We start from the raw sequence: 19,134 nt of genomic DNA, 5'->3' as shown, positions 1-19,134 counted from the left end.
CGCTACTTCTGGGATACTCATTATCCTTCATACATATTCACTGCTTCCCCACCCGCTGGAAGCCCTAGCATCTCTGATTGGTTGCAATCAGACAGCCCCCCCACCCTGAGTGGCAGCATGTCTGACTGCTTTCAATCAGAGGCACTGTGTGTTATTCTATATTGGTGTAAAAATAAATAAATAAAAAAATTGGCTTAGGATCCTCCATATTACCCAGCAAAGATAAATCATATGGCTACCGGCTTCAGCCCCTAGCTGTGTGTTTATCTTGGCTGTGTATTAAAATAACAACTCACAGCTGCCGCTACTAACAGCTAATAGCTCACAACTGCCACTAAGCCCTGGATTAGTAAAGGGAGGTGTCTGAGACACCCCATTACTAATCTGTAAGGCCCATTACTGAAGCCACAGCATGTGTGCACCGAACATAATGACCGGATGTGGGCTTCAGGCAGAGACTGAGCCTCACTGATGAGTGGTGACATCACTCAGGTTATTTGCTGTCACAGCTGGAGGTTCCCATGGTCCAGGAGACACAGGTCTGTGAACTGACCCCACTTGAGGTGTGATCACTCAATTCAATAAGATCACCTGAGGTCAGGATACCTGCAGTCACTAGTGAAGGACCAAGGGAACCTCCAACTGTGATCGCAAATAACCTGAGTGATGTCACGGCTCATTGCTGAAGCTCATTCATTCTCTGCCTGAAAGCCACATTGGGCAGTCATGTTTGGTCCCCGCGTGCTGTCACTCAAGAAGTAGCACAGCTAGAATTGTCATGGGACCTCATGTGTATTATGTAGAACCAGGGTGTTTTATGTGGTTAACAAAGGGGTGAAAGAAATTGTGTGTATTTTATTTCAAATAAAGGATTTTTCAGAGTTTGTGTTAATTTCTTTTTCACTTACAGATTAGCAATGGGGGGTCTCATTGATGCCTCCCATTACTAATTTAGGGCTTAAGGTCCAGTCACACTAAGCAACTTACCAGCGATCCCAACAACGATAGGGATCGCTGGTAAGTTGCTAGGAGGTTGCTGGTGAGATGTCACACTGCGACGCTCCAGCGATCCCACCAGCAACCTGACCTCACAGGGATCGCTGGAGCGTGGCTACACGAGTTGCTGGTGAGCTCACCAGCAACCAGTGACCAGCCCCCAGTGCCGCGTGGAAGATGCTGCGCTTGGTAACTAAGGTAAATATCGGGTAACCAACCCGATATTTACCTTGGTTACCAGCGCACGGAGCTACACGTGCAGAGAACAGGGAGCAGCGCACACTGAGCGCTGGCTCCCTGCTCTCCTAGTTACAGCACACATCGGGTTAATTACCTGATGTGTGCTGCAGCTAAATGTGCACAGAGCAGGGAGCAGCGCACAATGCTTAGCGCTGGCTCCCTGCTCTCCTAGTTACAGCACACATCGGGTTAATTACCCGATGTGTGCTGCAGCTAAATGTGCACAGAGCAGGGAGCAGCGCACAATGCTTAGCGCTGGCTCCCTGCTCTCCTAGCTACAGCACACATCGGGTTAATTAACCCGATGTGTCCTGCAGCTACATGTGCACAGAGCAGGAGCCGGCACTGACAGTGAGAGCGGCGGAGGCTGGTAACAAAGGTAAATATCGGGTAACCAAGGACAGGGCTTCTTGGTTACCCGATGTTTACTGTAGTTACCAGCCTCCGCAGAAGCCGGCTCCTGCTGCCTGCACATTTAGTTGTTGCTGTCTCGCTGTCACACACAGCGATCTGTGCTTCACAGCGGGACAGCAACAACTAAAAAATGGCCCAGGACATTCAGCAACAACCAACGACCTCACAGCAGGGGCCAGGTTGTTGCTGGATGTCACACACAGCAACATCGCTAGCAACGTCACAAAAGTTGTTCGTTAGCAGCGATGTTGCTAGCGATGTTGCTTAGTGTGACGGGGCCTTTAGTGTCAGCTGTGAGCTTTAATTAGTCCCTTTTTACCCCAAATACCATCACAGCAAGGCAATCAGGATTAGCGGTAGCTGGATAAAATTCCAGGATTGTCTCGTGTCGTGGTACATATTATTTGTTATTTATTTTATATGACATAACTCTCTGATTTAAGGACATTAAAATTCAAAGTTTGAAAATTGCTAAATTTTCAAAATTTTCTCCAAATTTCTGATATTTTCACAAACAAATGCAGAAAATATTGTCCTAAATTTACCACTTTCCTAACATACAATGTGTCTGAAAAAAACAGTCTCATAATCACTGTTATCCATTCAAGTGTATTAGAGTTATTACTATGTAAAGTTACAGTAGTCAGAATAGGAAAAATTGGCCCAGTCAGGAAGGTGAAAACAAGTTTTGGGGCAAAGGGGTTAAAAGATTCGCTCATTTCTAGTACAAATTATTGAATACACCATTAAGACCTATCATTTTGAAACTGCTCTGACCAGGTCGTCTAGCCAATGGACAGCCTATTCATTCTCTGCCTCATATATTTTACATCTTGACATTGGCCTTTTTATGAGATAGTCAATGTTATTATTTTCACCTGTGTTTAATTGTATAGTTGATGGGAGAATACAGATACGATTTCATTAGATCTGCAATAGAATATTCTGCCTATTTATGTGGCGCCCCTGACCTGGTCAGGCACCACTGAGTACTGCACCCATGCTGGGGACAGTACAATACAGGTAATCCAGAAGGCTGACCGAGGTGTGACTACACAGGCGCATAGTGATCAGGTCTCACACATGTACCTATGAGAGGACCCCTGGGGATCCCAGGAGGGGGAAAAGCCTTCACCTTCACTGGAATAGTGGAGGGGGCCAAAAGCCTCCATCTCCTCTCAAGGGGTGTGGTAAGAGAGCCTGGTTGCTAGGTGGCGTAGGCAAGAACAGGAGAGGAGGAGCAGTGAGCCGGTTCAGTGCAGAGTCCAGGGAGCTCCGAGAGGAGCTGACCCCTTCCCCTGGGGCTGTTGCAGTCTGACAGCGCCCGCGCAGTGGCTACCGACGGGGGAGAACGGTCACCTAGGAGTGCTACCCGAAACCCATCTCCAGCTAGAGAGAGAGCACAGAGTGGGAAGTAAGGAGACTGCTAGGGAGTACCAGGCCCAAACGGGCGGCAGATCCCGGAGCGGGGATAGATCCACCTTTCCTTGCTAAACCTGCCGGTGTGGGGCCCTCAAAGCCCACACCACAACACCTAAAAGCCGCAGCCACGTAGCCACAGTTAGGGCCCATAGTTCACAGGAGGCAAGCAGCTGGAGTGATCTGGCCCAGGCAACAAGCAAACGGCAAACGAAGGGGAGAGAGGCTTCAGCAACTTCCCTGGGTGACCCCCATAGGGACTAAAAGTCGGGGTTACCCCAAACCACCAAGGGCTAAGGAAGGCGAGTTGGTAGTCACCATCAGAAGTCAGCCTGAAGGATACCTGGTTCCAGCCTGGTTCATCCCAGCTACGCCCGGGTTACTCACCCTGCCACCTGAAGTGAGTAAAATCCCTGAAAGACATCCTGCATGTGTGGAGTTATTCTGCGCCTTGTGGTACTACGCACCTACACAGGGCCCTGGGGCTTGCCTCACTCTCAGGAGGCTATTCCAACTAACTGCACTCACCATCAGCCCCAGGCGTCCCCTAATCTGCAGTGGCGGTCCCCACTGACCGCAATTCTGAGAGTGGCGTCACGACAAATAGAAGATTTCCTAACCGTGACAGGATCCAGCAGAGTGGAGTCCCTGAAGGTAATGCACCGACACAGCGTTCTCGGGGCTTCACATCTGGCGTCACGAACAGGATAAGGACTAGACCTGTTCAGACAGGTGACCATGTGCCTGGGCGGTCCGCTTGGAAAATTGGAAGCGCCGCCATATTGCCACCATGAAAAGCGCGCTGAAAAGCAACAGCAGCCCGCGCTGGGAGAAGTTACCGCCCACGAAGAGGTGTGGCTACCCAGAGATCCCCTGCAGAGTCCTGACCTTGCAAGTGAAGAGAGCGGAAGCGTCCAGAGACGGCGGAACGGAAAAGAAGCCAGCAGCTTGTTGTTAGAGAAAATGGCGTCTGAATGCAGAGACCCAGAGCCAGGCTCCGCTGCCTGGTGGTGTCGGGAGCTCGCCGAGTTCTGCGATCAACTGGAGGCCAGGGTCGGAAGGCTGATCAGAGAGGGACGTGCGGAGTTCCTGGGAATGACCGCGGCGGTTCAGGCCTACGAAGAGAGAGCCGCGCGCCGAGTGCCAGACCGGGCGGTGACGACTCAGACCCCGATGCTGCCACCGATGGGTGAGTCCAGTGATGCCCCTGCCAGCGCGAGTGCCCCGACCCCTGCTGCCACGTCCGCGGTCCCTGAAGAGGCGTCCGGCGCGGCGACGCTGAAGCAGGCCGCAGCCACGCCAGGTGCAGCCCGCCAAGCTCAGGCCGCCGCAGCGATGCCCTGCTCGGCCCACCAAGACCCGGTCCCTGCAGCGACGCCCAGTCCGGCCCGCAGAGAACCGGCTGCCACCGCGACCCTCATCCGCGCCGCAGGTGTGACGCTGACCCAGGCCGCCGCCATGCTAGGCCCGGCCCGCCGAGACCCTACCGCAGCCGCAACGCTCGTCCGCGCCGCAAGTGAGGTGCTGAACCAGGCCGCAGCCCCGTCAGGTGCGGCCCGCCAAGCCCAGATCGCTGCAGCGACGCCCAGCCCAGCCTGCAAAGACCCCATCGCAGCTGCGACGCCGATCCAAGCTGCGCCAGAAACGCCCATCCAGGCCGCCGCCATGCCAGGCGCGGCCCGCCAAGACCAGGCCGCCGCCATATCGGGCGCGGCCCGCCAAGAAAAGACAGACGTACCATTGTTTACCCCGGCCTGCAAGGCCAGAGCAGACACCGCTCCCCAGTCTAAGGAAGTCCCTGCTAGGAAGTCCCTGGTAGGTGAGGACCCCGCATACTGGCAGCTGAAGGCTGACCTGGAGGCCAAGTTCCCACAGGAGATGGTGGACCGGTACATGCTCCCTCCGCATACCCCCAAGACGACTCCTGCAGCAACCATGCCGAAGAGATCCCCGCCTGGGCCGGCTGAGGAGCACCCATCCCCAGCACTGCCACCACCGGAGTGCTCAGAAGAACTAAGGGGGAGGGGAGGCCAGGAAGCTGAGGAGCTGACTCAGGAGCCACCAGCAGTGGATCCATGCCCAGAGCCGGAGATGTTGCCATATTCCCGCTGGGATGAGGAAGACCTAACACCGTCTGCTGAAGAAGATCTGCCCAAAAGCCTCACCTGGGAGCTTGTAAGCTGTACCTCGCAGAATCCAGCCCGCAAGACACGGCGCTGTAACAGAACCCAGTCTTTCCCTGCACCGCAGTCCCCAGAGCAGAGAGATGACATAACGGCCAGAGACCTAGAGGAGAAACGGTTCCTGAGAAGAGCCAAAGCCCAGGTCAGAGGACCCCTTTGTCGAGGAGTAGTCGAAGATTTTAGCCTAAAATCAGGATACGGCTTCATCGTAGCACCTGGTATGAAAGAAGGCATTTTTGTCAACAGAAGAGACGTTAGAGCTCATTTGCCCAGAGGACATCCTGGAAGAAACCTAAGGATGGGAGACACAGTGCAGTTTACCATGCATCAAGGCGAAAGAGGCTGGTATGCGCTAGATGTAACACCATGTCCTAAAGAAAAAGAAACAGACACGGAAGAAGAAAGAGATCGAGAAACCAACAGGTGCCACAGCCCTACAGGCCCAAGCCCTGGTGAGGAGGAATCCACATAAAGTACAGAAAGAAGCATAGAAGTTCCCAGTTTGACAAGTTTGAAGTTTTGCAACGTTTTCAAGTTTAAGCAATGTGCCCACATAAACTAATGTGAGAAATGAACCTTAAGGCTATGAACTGGCTATAGCCACAAACTCTCGCAGTGTAAATAGTTACACCAGAGGGCACCACCACCACCAGCGTCAGCCTGTTTAGGGGCTTGGCTCGTCTGCAACCAGGGAGCACGTCCGTATATAGGGCCTTGGCTTACCTGCAACCAGAGAGCATGCCTGTTTATGGGGTCTGGCTCTCCACCACAAAGAGGGTACCTGGTCAGCACCAACTGTGGAGGCCGCCTCTGGATCCTGCCAGAAGTGGCTGAAGGCGCGGCTTCACCAGGCCAGGTATGCCCTGAAGACCACCAGACCATGAAAGCCGCCTCTACATCCTGCCAGAAGTGGCTGAAGGCGCGGCCAACGTGAGAGGGTTTTGGGTGGGTTAACGGACTTGTGGGTGGAGGGTGGTGATGTATGGTACCTGGTGGTTTTAAATGTTTTACCATGTTTTTACTGTTTTATGCATTTTAAAATGTTGTCTTGCAGCCCGAGGACGTGCTGGTGATAACTAAGGGGGAATGTGGCGCCCCTGACCTGGTCAGGCACCACTGAGTACTGCACCCATGCTGGGGACAGTACAATACAGGTAATCCAGAAGGCTGACCGAGGTGTGACTACACAGGCGCATAGTGATCAGGTCTCACACATGTACCTATGAGAGGACCCCTGGGGATCCCAGGAGGGGGAAAAGCCTTCACCTTCACTGGAATAGTGGAGGGGGCCAAAAGCCTCCATCTCCTCTCAAGGGGTGTGGTAAGAGAGCCTGGTTGCTAGGTGGCGTAGGCAAGAACAGGAGAGGAGGAGCAGTGAGCCGGTTCAGTGCAGAGTCCAGGGAGCTCCGAGAGGAGCTGACCCCTTCCCCTGGGGCTGTTGCAGTCTGACAGCGCCCGCGCAGTGGCTACCGACGGGGGAGAACGGTCACCTAGGAGTGCTACCCGAAACCCATCTCCAGCTAGAGAGAGAGCACAGAGTGGGAAGTAAGGAGACTGCTAGGGAGTACCAGGCCCAAACGGGCGGCAGATCCCGGAGCGGGGATAGATCCACCTTTCCTTGCTAAACCTGCCGGTGTGGGGCCCTCAAAGCCCACACCACAACACCTAAAAGCCGCAGCCACGTAGCCACAGTTAGGGCCCATAGTTCACAGGAGGCAAGCAGCTGGAGTGATCTGGCCCAGGCAACAAGCAAACGGCAAACGAAGGGGAGAGAGGCTTCAGCAACTTCCCTGGGTGACCCCCATAGGGACTAAAAGTCAGGGTTACCCCAAACCACCAAGGGCTAAGGAAGGCGAGTTGGTAGTCACCATCAGAAGTCAGCCTGAAGGATACCTGGTTCCAGCCTGGTTCATCCCAGCTACGCCCGGGTTACTCACCCTGCCACCTGAAGTGAGTAAAATCCCTGAAAGACATCCTGCGTGTGTGGAGTTATTCTGCGCCTTGTGGTACTACGCACCTACACAGGGCCCTGGGGCTTGCCTCACTCTCAGGAGGCTATTCCAACTAACTGCACTCACCATCAGCCCCAGGCGTCCCCTAATCTGCAGTGGCGGTCCCCACTGACCGCAATTCTGAGAGTGGCGTCACGACAAATAGAAGATTTCCTAACCGTGACAGGATCCAGCAGAGTGGAGTCCCTGAAGGTAATGCACCGACACAGCGTTCTCGGGGCTTCACATTTACATATCTTTAGAATTGAATCTCAATCTATTCTTGAATAGGGTTTAGTATCATTTAATGGACTTTATACTGTAGTATCTTATTAATGTTCTTAATAACTATTGATGTTTTCAAAGAGAATTTTGCCCTTCAAAGAATATATAGAACATGAAAAAATAATACACACTTAACAAAGTGCTACATAGCAATGATATCTTGTGAAAAAACCCCACCATCTACAGTTTAATGAGTACAATAGTTTTTCTATTATTACTTCTAAATCATGTTAATATATATAGAAATGTATAGAAATTAGTAGTAAAACTTATGTTTTCTATATGGATTTTTATAAACAGAATAAAAAGAAGAACACTTGGTAGAAATGACACCTAATTAGTAGTCAAGATTAAAAAACAGTTTCTTATTGTACTCATGACAGTTTTCATTTTAACATTTCAAGGTTTACAGCTTCCCACAAGACTGTCATGAGGAATATAACATGGATGTTAATTATCCAGACAAAGTGTAAGGAATATTAATTGTGCTTCATGAATGGAAATAGAATAACAAGAAATATTGGCTACAAACACTGGATATCCATTACTATCAGCATTTAGGGAGCGTTCTAGAGAATGTGATAATATAAATTTAGAGAAATAAAAAAAAACAACATTTCTACTTCAAAGGCAGGCAATGTGGTGTCAAGAAGTACTGGATGAATGTGACCTATATCTACTTATAGTTTATCAATGCAGGTGCTCTAAGCAAGTGTTTGCAAGAGCTGCTTCAGCTCAAAAACAGTATATTTAAGCATATCAAAGCAAGTAGAACAAAGTGCAAATACAGCAAAAGGTACAGGACTAGTGGGACATTAAAGTTAATGTTAGAAAGTAGCATAAGTGGCATAAACAAGAAACACTGGCAACTGAGATTTAGCCAATACGATTCTGAAAAGAGTTGTCCGCTGAAAAGATGTTATTATCACTTATCCATTGAATGGATGATAACTTCTAGATTGATGGGGTCTGATTGCAGGAAACCCCGCCAATTGTCAGAATGATGGCCTTTGATCCTTGTTAGAATGAAGCCACAGTCGGCATGCTTAAACATATCGCTCCATTCAATCTCTAGATGACTGCTGAGCACTGCGCTGAGTTTTTTTCGTGCAGTCCCATGGAGAAAAAATGGATTGCTACTCTATTCAATTGCATATAAAGTGCCCATTTTGCTAATCGGTGGGAGTCTTAACAGTTGAACACCCACCAATCTACAAGTTATCATTTATTTTCAGGGGGTGGTACACTGGACCTGTGGCTGTGGGCCCTGCACTCGCCCTGACCCTGGAGATAGACCTCCCTATCATCAAGGGTAAGTCACCACCCTAATCCCTGTCTCCTGTCTGACCTGTTCTTATAACACCAACCCCGGGATGGGCAGGACCCCAGATAACAACCTCCCAAAGCACTACCAAGGGGGTAAAACTGAAACACACCCACGCCACAAATAACCACAGATGATAGACAAAATCACACCAAAGGGAATAAACCAAAAGGGGTAGAAGTAATTCACACAAGGGAATTCTCAAAGCAGAGAATGATTAGCTGGTCACCAAATAGAGGTATGCCATGGACGCCGGGATTTTACCACTGTAAGCAGAGACTATCTCTGGCGGTCTCCCCTACTACACACCCCACTCTTAAATAGGAGAAGATCAGCTGTGGAAGGAAATTAGCAACTTGGCTCTCAGCACACTGCTCCACAAGGATTAACTCGTGTATGACTGAGAGGCAGTCAAACAACTGAGCCGACGCCCAGCCGAGCACTTAAGAGAGACCAGGTTGTCTGTCAGACTCTGCAATATGAACAGAGTCTGACGCAGTAAACGTAATCTGCGTGAACGGATACAGACGGTGCATGACACTTATCTTCTGCATGTGTAATTAACTTCTTTCTTTCAGGGTTATTATCTTCATATAAAGTGATATATTTGATTGTTGGATGTCTTTCCAGTTGAGTCAAGATTGTCACTGTGTAACCTCAGTTTTTCCCTACAGATTGACATTTCTGACAACGTACTGGGCAAAAAACGAGCAAAGGTACATTAAAATGTATAGTACCATGCTATAACTCCATGAAAAGCCGATGGCAGTGGACGCTGGCATCCGGTCTCCCGGATCTCCCCTGGTATGTATAATCCATAATGGGCATTTGCTCTTTGGACCTTATGTGACCTTTTGGCTTTGGCTGTTGTATATCTCAGCCACTGCTACTCTTTATTAAATACAATTCTGGTTTATTTAGTTCTATTAACTTTGGTATATTTATCTGTGATCCTGTTGGCTGCTATCACCCATGCTTGATAGCATTGACATTTTTGTCTATACCAGGTATAGGTTCACCATCTCTCTATACTGTGTATATGTATCTATCAATTTTTATTAGATAAAAAATTAAACAAGGGAGCGCATGTGAAGGTTCTGGGAGATAGCGGTGAAGAGGAGAAAAAGAATCTGCTCACCTGATGTGGTTGTGCAGCCCTCGCACAACCACGGTATAAGACGGGAGTGTGGTGTCAGAGGTCTTCTAACCTGTTAGCCCACGATGTCCATCCAGGGAAGCAAATTCCTGAAGAGCTGGTCACATGACAGATCACTGGGCGTCTCTGGTAATCTGACCTCCGTATCAAGCAGCTCTTGCCGTGAACCCACAGGGGGGAAGATCAGCAGTAAAGTATAGAAGCACGGTCTGATAGAGCGCTAAGGAGGCCACAGTATTAGATTAATTTTTTTAGAATTTATTGTTTTCTATCAGCCACAACGCGTTTCGATATACACAATATCGTCATCAGGTGGATATAAAAAACGGAATGTGGAGAGTACTATTTAAAGGACAGGTGCGATTCCATTGGTCAGCACCAAATTAATTGAAATGTTAACCCTTAATGTATCACAACCAACCCTTCAACAATAATATAAAAGCTAATAAAAGATATTTAAAAAGGATTTTTCAAAAAGACTCTTTGCCATAAAAACATTATTTAAAAACACATGTGATAATATAATCATATAAATCATATATTAACTCCTAAAACTTAATACATAAAATCATGAGAACTTTTCAAAAAAATGATCTGAGTATGCCTGCACTACTAACATGTAATAATATTGTTATAATGTATGTCAGTGTGGGTAGATCAAGAATTTAATTTTATAAATTAGGGAATGGATATTCTTATTTTTAAAATTGCGTTAAATGTCTATTTAATCTCAACCACTGGGTGCATATGCCAGCACAATAGGTGCTGTGAATCACTTTTCCAGCACAATAGGTGCTGTGAACTGCTTTTCCAGCACAATAGGTGCTGTGAACTGCTTTTCCAGAACTGACAGAAATAGCGTTAAATGTCTATTTATTACTATTCAATAGCTATTTCTGTCAGTTCTGGAAAAGCAGTTCACAGCACCTATTGTGCTGGAAAAGCAGTTCACAGCACCTATTGTGCTGGAAAAGTGATTCACAGCACCTGTTGTGCTGGCATATGCACCCAGTGGTTGAGATTAAATAGACATTTAACGCAATTTTAAAAATAAGAATATCCATTCCCTAATTTATAAAATTAAATTCTTGATCTACCCACACTGACATACATTATAACAATATTATTACATGTTAGTAGTGCAGGCATACTCAGATCATTTTTTTGAAAAGTTCTCATGATTTTATGTATTAAGTTTTAGGCTCTGTGCGCACTAGACCATTTTACCTGCGGATTTACCCGCGGATTTGCCGCGGAAATTTCTTGAGAAATGTCTGCAATCTTTGTGCAGACATTCCCCAGCAAATTCTATGGGAAAAAAAAATAGCTGTGCGCACTGTGAGGATTTTTCTCAAGAAATTTCCTTGAGAAGAATTTTTTGAAAAAATTTCTTGAGAAAATGAGCATGTTCATTATTTCTGCAGGTACCCTGCGGATTTCGGCAGTACAGCCTGCAAAATCCGCAGGGAACCACCCGCAGGAAAATCGCGGCAAAATCGCGGCTAATCCGCGGCAAATCCGCGGCAAATCCGCATGCGGATTTGGTGCGGATTTTTTCCGGAGGTCCGGAAATCTTTCACTCCCAGAAGTTTCTCAAGAAATTTTCTTGAGAAACTTCACATTTCTAGTGCGCACATAGCCTTATGAGTTAATATATGATTTATATGATTATATTATCACATGTGTTTTTAAATAATGTTTTTATGGCAAAGAGTCTTTTTGAAAAATCCTTTTTAAATATCTTTTATTAGCTTTTATATTATTGTTGAAGGGTTGGTTGTGATACATTAAGGGTTAACATTTCAATTAATTTGGTGCTGACCAATGGAATCGCACCTGTCCTTTAAATAGTACTCTCTACATTCCGTTTTTTATATCCACCTGATGAAGATATTGTGTATATCGAAACGCGTTGTGGCTGATAGAAAACAATAAATTCTAAAAAAATTAATCTAATACTGTGGCCTCCTTAGCGCTCTATCAGACCGTGCTTCTATACTTTACTATCAATTTTTATTGACTTAGTGAACAATCACTCTGTTTTGATCTGGGAATCCCTGATGTCAGCGCTCCTCTTGCTATTATGCTGCTCACCAATTACCCTAATAAAGATTCACCTTTGCAATTGGGCTTTTTTGGTGGTCTTTTTTCTCTCTCTGTCTCCAGTGGTAACAAATGTCTCAGCTCCATCATTTTCAGGAACTGTCTTGATTTACAATAGACCTATATTGATCTCCATATCCATATGCTATTACTTTGTGCTATGTGAGTAACCTTTGCACTCACGCAGACCAACATAGCATAGCCCCATACAACTTCAAGACTGTACACAGCCAGAACATCACCCCATGACTTTTAGCGATTCCTAATCTAGCATTGCTTGTCCTCTTGATACAGAGATTTTTTTCTGTTAGATTCAGTACACTATAAATGATACAAACTCATGGGCTAATTGAGCAGCAGGGAAACAAACTCTTTTTAATCTTTTTTAATGACCTTGAAGATAAGATTCAAAGTAAAGTGTACATTTTAACTGATGAAACAAAACTTTGTAGTATACTTAAAACTAAAATCAATTCTAAAAATATTGCAAAAATACCCTTGATCATTTGGCAGCCTGGACTGGAATGCGAAAGAAGTTTCATTGTTGATAAATGTAAAGTTGCCTAGACAGCAGTAATTGTATTGATACATATACATGAAATACAATATACCTGAAGATAACAGACTAGGAGAACTTGGGTATTCTGGTTACAGGTACGTTAAGCAGTAGTACTGAATGTCAAGCAGCAGCTACAAAAGCTAATCAATTTTAGGGTGTATGAGATGAGAAATTAAAGCCTATGATCTCCATGTAATATTTCCCATACGCAACTGCCCACATGTCAAATATGGGATTACTTTTTTTTTCAAAATTATATGGACTTTCCAATTAAAATCAAGCGTTAGTAAGTTTGCATTGAAGGACGAATTCTTGAGCCAATAAAGGTTGCTCTTGTTGGACATGCCTTTTTACAAACTATGTAAAGCCATACAACTATCTGTTTTGATTAAAATACAGTAACAATTGAAGAACCTATGGCACTGTACTATGGAGTTATTAAGAAATCTTACATCCACAAGGCTCTAAAATGTGCAAAAGACATAGGTCTGTGTTCTGCATTTACTTTGCTGAACAATAATACAATATAAATGAGTGATGGGCACACCCATAGGAATACATTAAGAAGTCACTGAGTTCTATAAGGGGATAAAAGTTGCACAACCTTCAATTTTATTAATCATCAATTGGATATCATGGTTTTATCTCACTCATTAGGGCATAAAACATTATACGATATAAGCTTCTCTGCTCATGATCTCCCACCTGGTGAGGGCCTTCCCTGATTACTAGGCAACCCTGTACTTTCACCTCCCTGTTCCAGCTTCTGGTCTTTATTGTGGCCCCAGTGTTTCAGGTCATGGATTTACTGCTTGAGATTCACTGTAATGATGGGTCAATAAAGTATTGAAAGAAGACTATTTTAAGGAGGATCATCCTGCCTTACCTTCCCTGCTTCTGGTTTGAGATTCATTCCTCTTCTCATTATAAGGTCTCTTTTCCAGTTGCGATTTTCATGTGCGAGTGCGATCCAATAAAACATCGGATTGCACTCACACCAGTGTTAATCAATGAGGCAGTGTCCTCTTGATTATTTTTCTTTGACACGAATTGTGGTCTCGGTGCAATCCCAGCATGGAGCGTTTTGCAGCGAGTCTTGGCTCATGCGGGGGTGCGTGGCTCTGGGAGCGTGTGAAACATCGCACTGCAATTGCATGCTATGCGACTGTAGTGCGGTGCATGCAGAGACAGACAGCGGAGGAGATGGGGAGAAAGTATTCCCTCCATCTTCTCCGCACCTGTGATGTGATTGCAAGATCGCATCATAGTCGTATGTGTGATGCCCCTGAGGCTTCAGTTGCAACAGAGGTACTACACCTCATCCAGAAGTGTGGTATTCCATCCTGTGTTTGGAGAAGGTCACCACCGGTTCACAAAAAGCACAACACCCTCACTCAGTAACAAATCATCAAACATGGCAAGGGCGTGATTATACCCAAAGCCAGGTCAGAGGGTGGAGTCTTTAGAGTCGGAACATTCAGACAGTGTGGAGTGTGGAGAGAGAAGGGAATGATAGGGGCAGTGGAGGAGTGAAGACCCGTGGCCTGGAGCTGGAACCGCTCGGCACGGGCACAGCTAGAAGGGGTCCTGGAGACCACGGGAGTGCCATAACCTCCCATGGCCTTGTTCAACATATAATCTACAGGTGGAAGGACTCGGCTGCAACACAGGGAAGCCACATCTGCACACAAATTCACTGGAAGGTGACCCTAAAGGGCCAAGGGATAAAGCTTCATGTCACCCAACAGGGTCCACGGCCACTGGTACAGGGTTCAGTGAGCGAGGGCGCAAGGCAGGAGGGCAAAGCAAGCTTAGGAAGATGGCCAGGGAAGGTACACATAAGAAAGGTGCACCAGACTCGACCTCCGAACCACCCGGGATCAGCTGGAGCCTATTACAGTGAAACCCCAGCACTCCAAAGGTGGTCACTAGCATGTCATGTTACCTTGGAACATGCTACAGTGAGTAAAAACCTTGAGACTGCATCCATATGTTGTTCCATTATTCTCCTGCGGTTCCCACCTGGTAGCCCCCGGCATCATAGACTACTACTACCCCCATCCGCCCTGGGGCCCAGCTCTACCTGTGGAGAGCTGCACCATCTAAGCTGTGTCACCATCTGCCCCAGAGGTTCACATCCCGCAGCGGCGGCACCTTACTTGCCGCATACCACAGGTGGCATCACAAATAAACTGTCATTTTCCCCTTCCTATTTACTAAACGACACTGCCGGGGTCGCGGAACCATAACATGCCCTGAGGTGTCCCAGGAGAAGAACCACTGCCCGATAATGAGTCACCCCTGGCCCCGATGCGGGCGTGTCAATTTGGCGTCACAAACAGGATTGTCATGCCCATTGCCACGGGTGCTGTGCGCCTTAACAGACTATGTAAAAAATGTTTATTGAAAAAAACGACCGCCATTAACTGCGCAGCGCGGGGCAGAACCCAGAAAGGGTGCAAAGAAAAGTCTGCCGCTGGAGTGGCTGAAAACTTAACCTTAAGATTCCCCAAGAGAGGAGCAAGGATGCTAAATGAGGAGGAAAACCCGGCTGCTGCCGCAGTCGCAGCCACGGCACCTATAATACCATTCTCAATGCCGTATATCCCTGGAGCAGCCTGGTTACCCCAGTACTCGGGAGACTCACATACCTTGGGTGACTTCAAGCCGACACTGAATAGTTTATTCATGGTGTACCCCCTGACTGAGAATCAGAAAGCAAACATTCTAATTGGCCAGCTAATGGGTACAGCCCAGCGGGAGGTCAAATCCTGGTTGGAGGCTGACAAGGGAACAGTGAGACAGATCCTGACAAAGCTAAAAGCCACTTTCGACACACGCACGGCAGCCGAGATAAAGATGAAGTTTTTTGGATGCAAACAGAGGGTACAGGACAGTGTACAGGACTATGCTCTGAATCTTCAGGAGGCAATGCGGGCCGTTAAGCAGTTTAATCTCGACAGTATGCACGATGAGGACTGGCTGCTAACTGACCAGTTTATCGAGGGGCTCTTGTCTGACACCCACTGCACACAGATACGTATAATGGCTCTGCAAAACCCTGAACTCAGCTTTGCACAATTCAAGGACTGGGCTATTCGGGTGTTGCGAGATCCAGCTCCAAGTACTCCTGCCCCCTTTCGTCCCATGACAGTCCCATGCATGGAGGTGATGTCATCCACTAGCACCACGGTGGGAGCCAGCGAGCAAACCCTGGGTAACGATTCCCTGGCTGACTTCCGGCTCAAGATCCAAAAGCTGACAAAAGGTATGGCCGCCCTCACCAAGGTTATACAGAAATCCCAAGTGACCCCACAGCTAGTGGCTATCGAGCTGGCTTCCAGCCCAGATGATGTTCCGTGGCAATGGCGGAAGGGGACCACTTTGTCCCAAATTGAAGTTGCTGACCGCTACAATTCCCACGGGCAACCGATTTGCCCCCGCTGTGACAAAGCGGGACATTATGCCCGAGGCTGTCCATTGAGCTGGCAGAATAATCTGGGGGCAGGAGCCAGCCCCCAGAAAGAAGATAAGAAGTAGTAAGCCAGGCTTGAAGAAATGTAAATAAGTTGATCTGATAGTTTTGATAACTTTTAAGTAAATATGCTTTTGATAATGTGTTTATGTGTGTGAGTTAAATGGACAACTGGGTCACTGGACTACTGTGGAGAGCTGCACCATCTAAGCTGCATCACCATCTGCCCCAGAGGATCCCATCCCGCAGCGGCGGGACCTACGTGTCGCATACCACAGGTGGCGTCACGAATAAACTATCATCATCCCCTTCCAATTTACTAAACGACACCGCCGTTGTCGTGGAACTGGGCCCTGCCACCGTGGCGCCCCAGGAGCAGAACCGCTGCCGATAACGAGTCACCCCAGGCCCTGGTGCAGGCGTGTCACATGACCCTCGGCTGACACCTGCAGCAGAGTATCATTAGCATATCACATCCGACGCTCTCACATCGGAAGCTGTACGCAAGTGGAAAAGAGCCCAAATTCTGTGTTACTTTTCTGCTTTGACTTTTTATTAATCCTCATCTAGAGCTCAATTTTTTTCCCTGATTTTTCTTCTGCTTTTTGGTAGTCTAGCTAACACCTATATTTCTTGCCTTGGTTCATACTCTTCTTAAGGTATGGGCATACTATGTCTTTTGGATGTTGGCGTACCTGCAGAGGTTTTCAGGCAGAAGACACTTCAGTGAATGTCAACATCTGTGTTGCTACAGTATTTTTTGTGTCTTTTTGATCAGTTTTCACAACATCTTTGCTAGTGATGAGCGAGCATGCTTGTCACTACTCGGTACTCGCACGAGTATCACTGTACTCGGGCTACTCGGCGGGGACCGAGTAATCTCGCGATACTCGTGCTGTACTCGTGGTCTTCATTTCTGCATGTTGGCGCTCTTTTGAGAGCCAGCCCTCATGCAGGGATTGGCTGGCAGACCACTGCAATGCCACAGCCCTGTTAGTTGTGGAATTGCAGTGATTGGCCGGCCCGCACAGCGTGACCGAGCCTTTATACCGGCCGGCGCGCTGTGCTCTGCTCACAGCCATCCAGACAGTCAGTGCAGGGAGAGTGTTGCTGCTTCAGGGAAAGGTTTGCGGCCCTTTATAGCTAGTTCCGGAGCAGGGCTGCAAACAGTGTGACCAGAAGTCCTTCTCAGGACTATTCTAGTTGTATACAGGCAGGCAGGGTATAGTTAGGTCGGAGTACAGTAGCAGAGTCCTTCTCAGGACTATTGTTGCTATATACAGGCAGGGTATAGCCAGGTCGGAATACAGACTAGTGACCAGAAGAGTCCTTGTCAGGACTATTGTAGCAGTATACAGGCAGGCAGGCAGGCAGGGTATATAGCCATTCCTAGTGGTGACTGTATACCAGCCTTCATCATATCTGTGGCTGGTGTACACAGTCTAAAACAGTCCAGATAGTGTCAGACTTCTCAGTAATTGTCGCTCCTAAAAACCTGTTAGGTTCTTATTGCGTCCGTGCTTGCATTTAAAAACCGCACGTGTGTGCCTGTCGGTGGCAGCGTACAGGTGCACTTGTGTGCGTTTTTCACAAACTATTATATAACGCACAAGTCTAGTGTATAATACACGTCAGTCAGCAGTGTCTGATAGTGTCAGACTTCTCAGTAATTGTCACTCCTAAAAACCTGTTAGGTTCTTATTGCGTCCATGCTTGCATTTAAAAACCGCACGTGTGTGCCTGTCGGTGGCAGCGTACAGGTGCACTTGTGTGCGTTTTTCACAAACTATTATATAACGCACAAGTGTAGTGTATAATACACGTCAGTCAGCAGTGTCTGATAGTGTCAGACTTCTGAGTAATTGTCGCTCCTAAAAACCTGTTAGGTTCTTATTGCGTCCGTGCTTGCATTTAAAAACCGCACGTGTGTGCCTGTCGGTGGCAGCGTACAGGCGCACTTGTGTGCGTTTTTCACAAACTATTATATAACGCACAAGTGTAGTGTATAATACACGTCAGTCAGCAGTGGCTGATAGTGTCAGACTTCTCAGTAATTGTCGCTCCTAAAAACCTGTTAGGTTCTTATTGCGTCCGTGCTTGCATTTAAAAACCGCACGTGTGTGCCTGTCGGTGGCAGCGTACAGGTGCACGTTTTTCACAAACTATTATATAACGCACAAGTCTAGTGAATAATACACGTCAGTCAGCAGTGGCTGATAGTGTCAGACTTCTCAGTAATTGTCGCTCCTAAAAACCTGTTAGGTTCTTATTGCGTCCGTGCTTGCATTTAAAAACCGCACGTGTGTGCCTGTTGGTGGCAGCGTCAGGCTCCATATTGTCCCTGGATTGAGATGTGCATGAGGGCCTCAAAACATTGTTCCCATTGCAAAGGAGCGGGTCTCCTGTCGTAATGCCCATTCTGAAAGAATGGGCGAAAAAATTTACCACTGGGGTATACCTGAAACAACGTCCTAACTATTGTAACGGTCATCATGATGGCGCATGAGGAGAAGGAGGAGCAGTCCAGCGATTAGCCAAAGTCCAGAAGTGTGTTACCATGGGTGAGTGGAGGTACATGGCAAAATCCCGTTACAAACTTTAAATTCCGCTGTCATTTGCTGTTGGTGTGGTGAAGTCTGGCCCAATCCAACCCTTGTTCATCTTGATCAGAGTCAGCCTGTCAGCATTTACAGTTGACAGGCGGGTGCGTTTATCTGTAATGATTCCACCTGCGGCACTAAAAACACGCTCTGACAAAACGCTAGCGGCAGGGCAGGCCAGGACTTCCAAAACGTAGAGAGCCAATTCATGCCACGTGTCCAGCTTGGATACCCATTAATTGTAAGGCACAGAGGAATGTCGGAGTACAGTTGTTTGATCTGCAAGGTACTTCTTGAGCATCTGGGCAAACTTAGGATTTCTTGTGGCACTACCCCGCACCTCAGGGGCTGTGGTATGTGAGGGGCTGAGAAAACTGTCCCACATCTTA

The 19,134-nt window shown here is 47.5% G+C and overlaps 1 protein-coding gene across 1 annotated transcript in view; it reads right to left on the bottom strand.

Moving 5' to 3' along the window:
- The window catches only part of MARCHF1 (membrane associated ring-CH-type finger 1), a 536,484-nt gene that overhangs the window by 126,952 nt on the left and 390,398 nt on the right, over positions 1-19,134 (bottom strand). The gene's annotated exons all lie outside the window — the stretch shown is intronic.

Source organism: Anomaloglossus baeobatrachus, chromosome 1, assembly GCF_048569485.1.
Source record: "Anomaloglossus baeobatrachus isolate aAnoBae1 chromosome 1, aAnoBae1.hap1, whole genome shotgun sequence".
In the NCBI taxonomy this organism is placed as follows: Eukaryota; Metazoa; Chordata; class Amphibia; order Anura; family Aromobatidae; genus Anomaloglossus; species Anomaloglossus baeobatrachus.
Note: the sequence above shows the minus strand (reverse complement) of the source record. Positions and strands in the feature narration are given on the sequence as shown.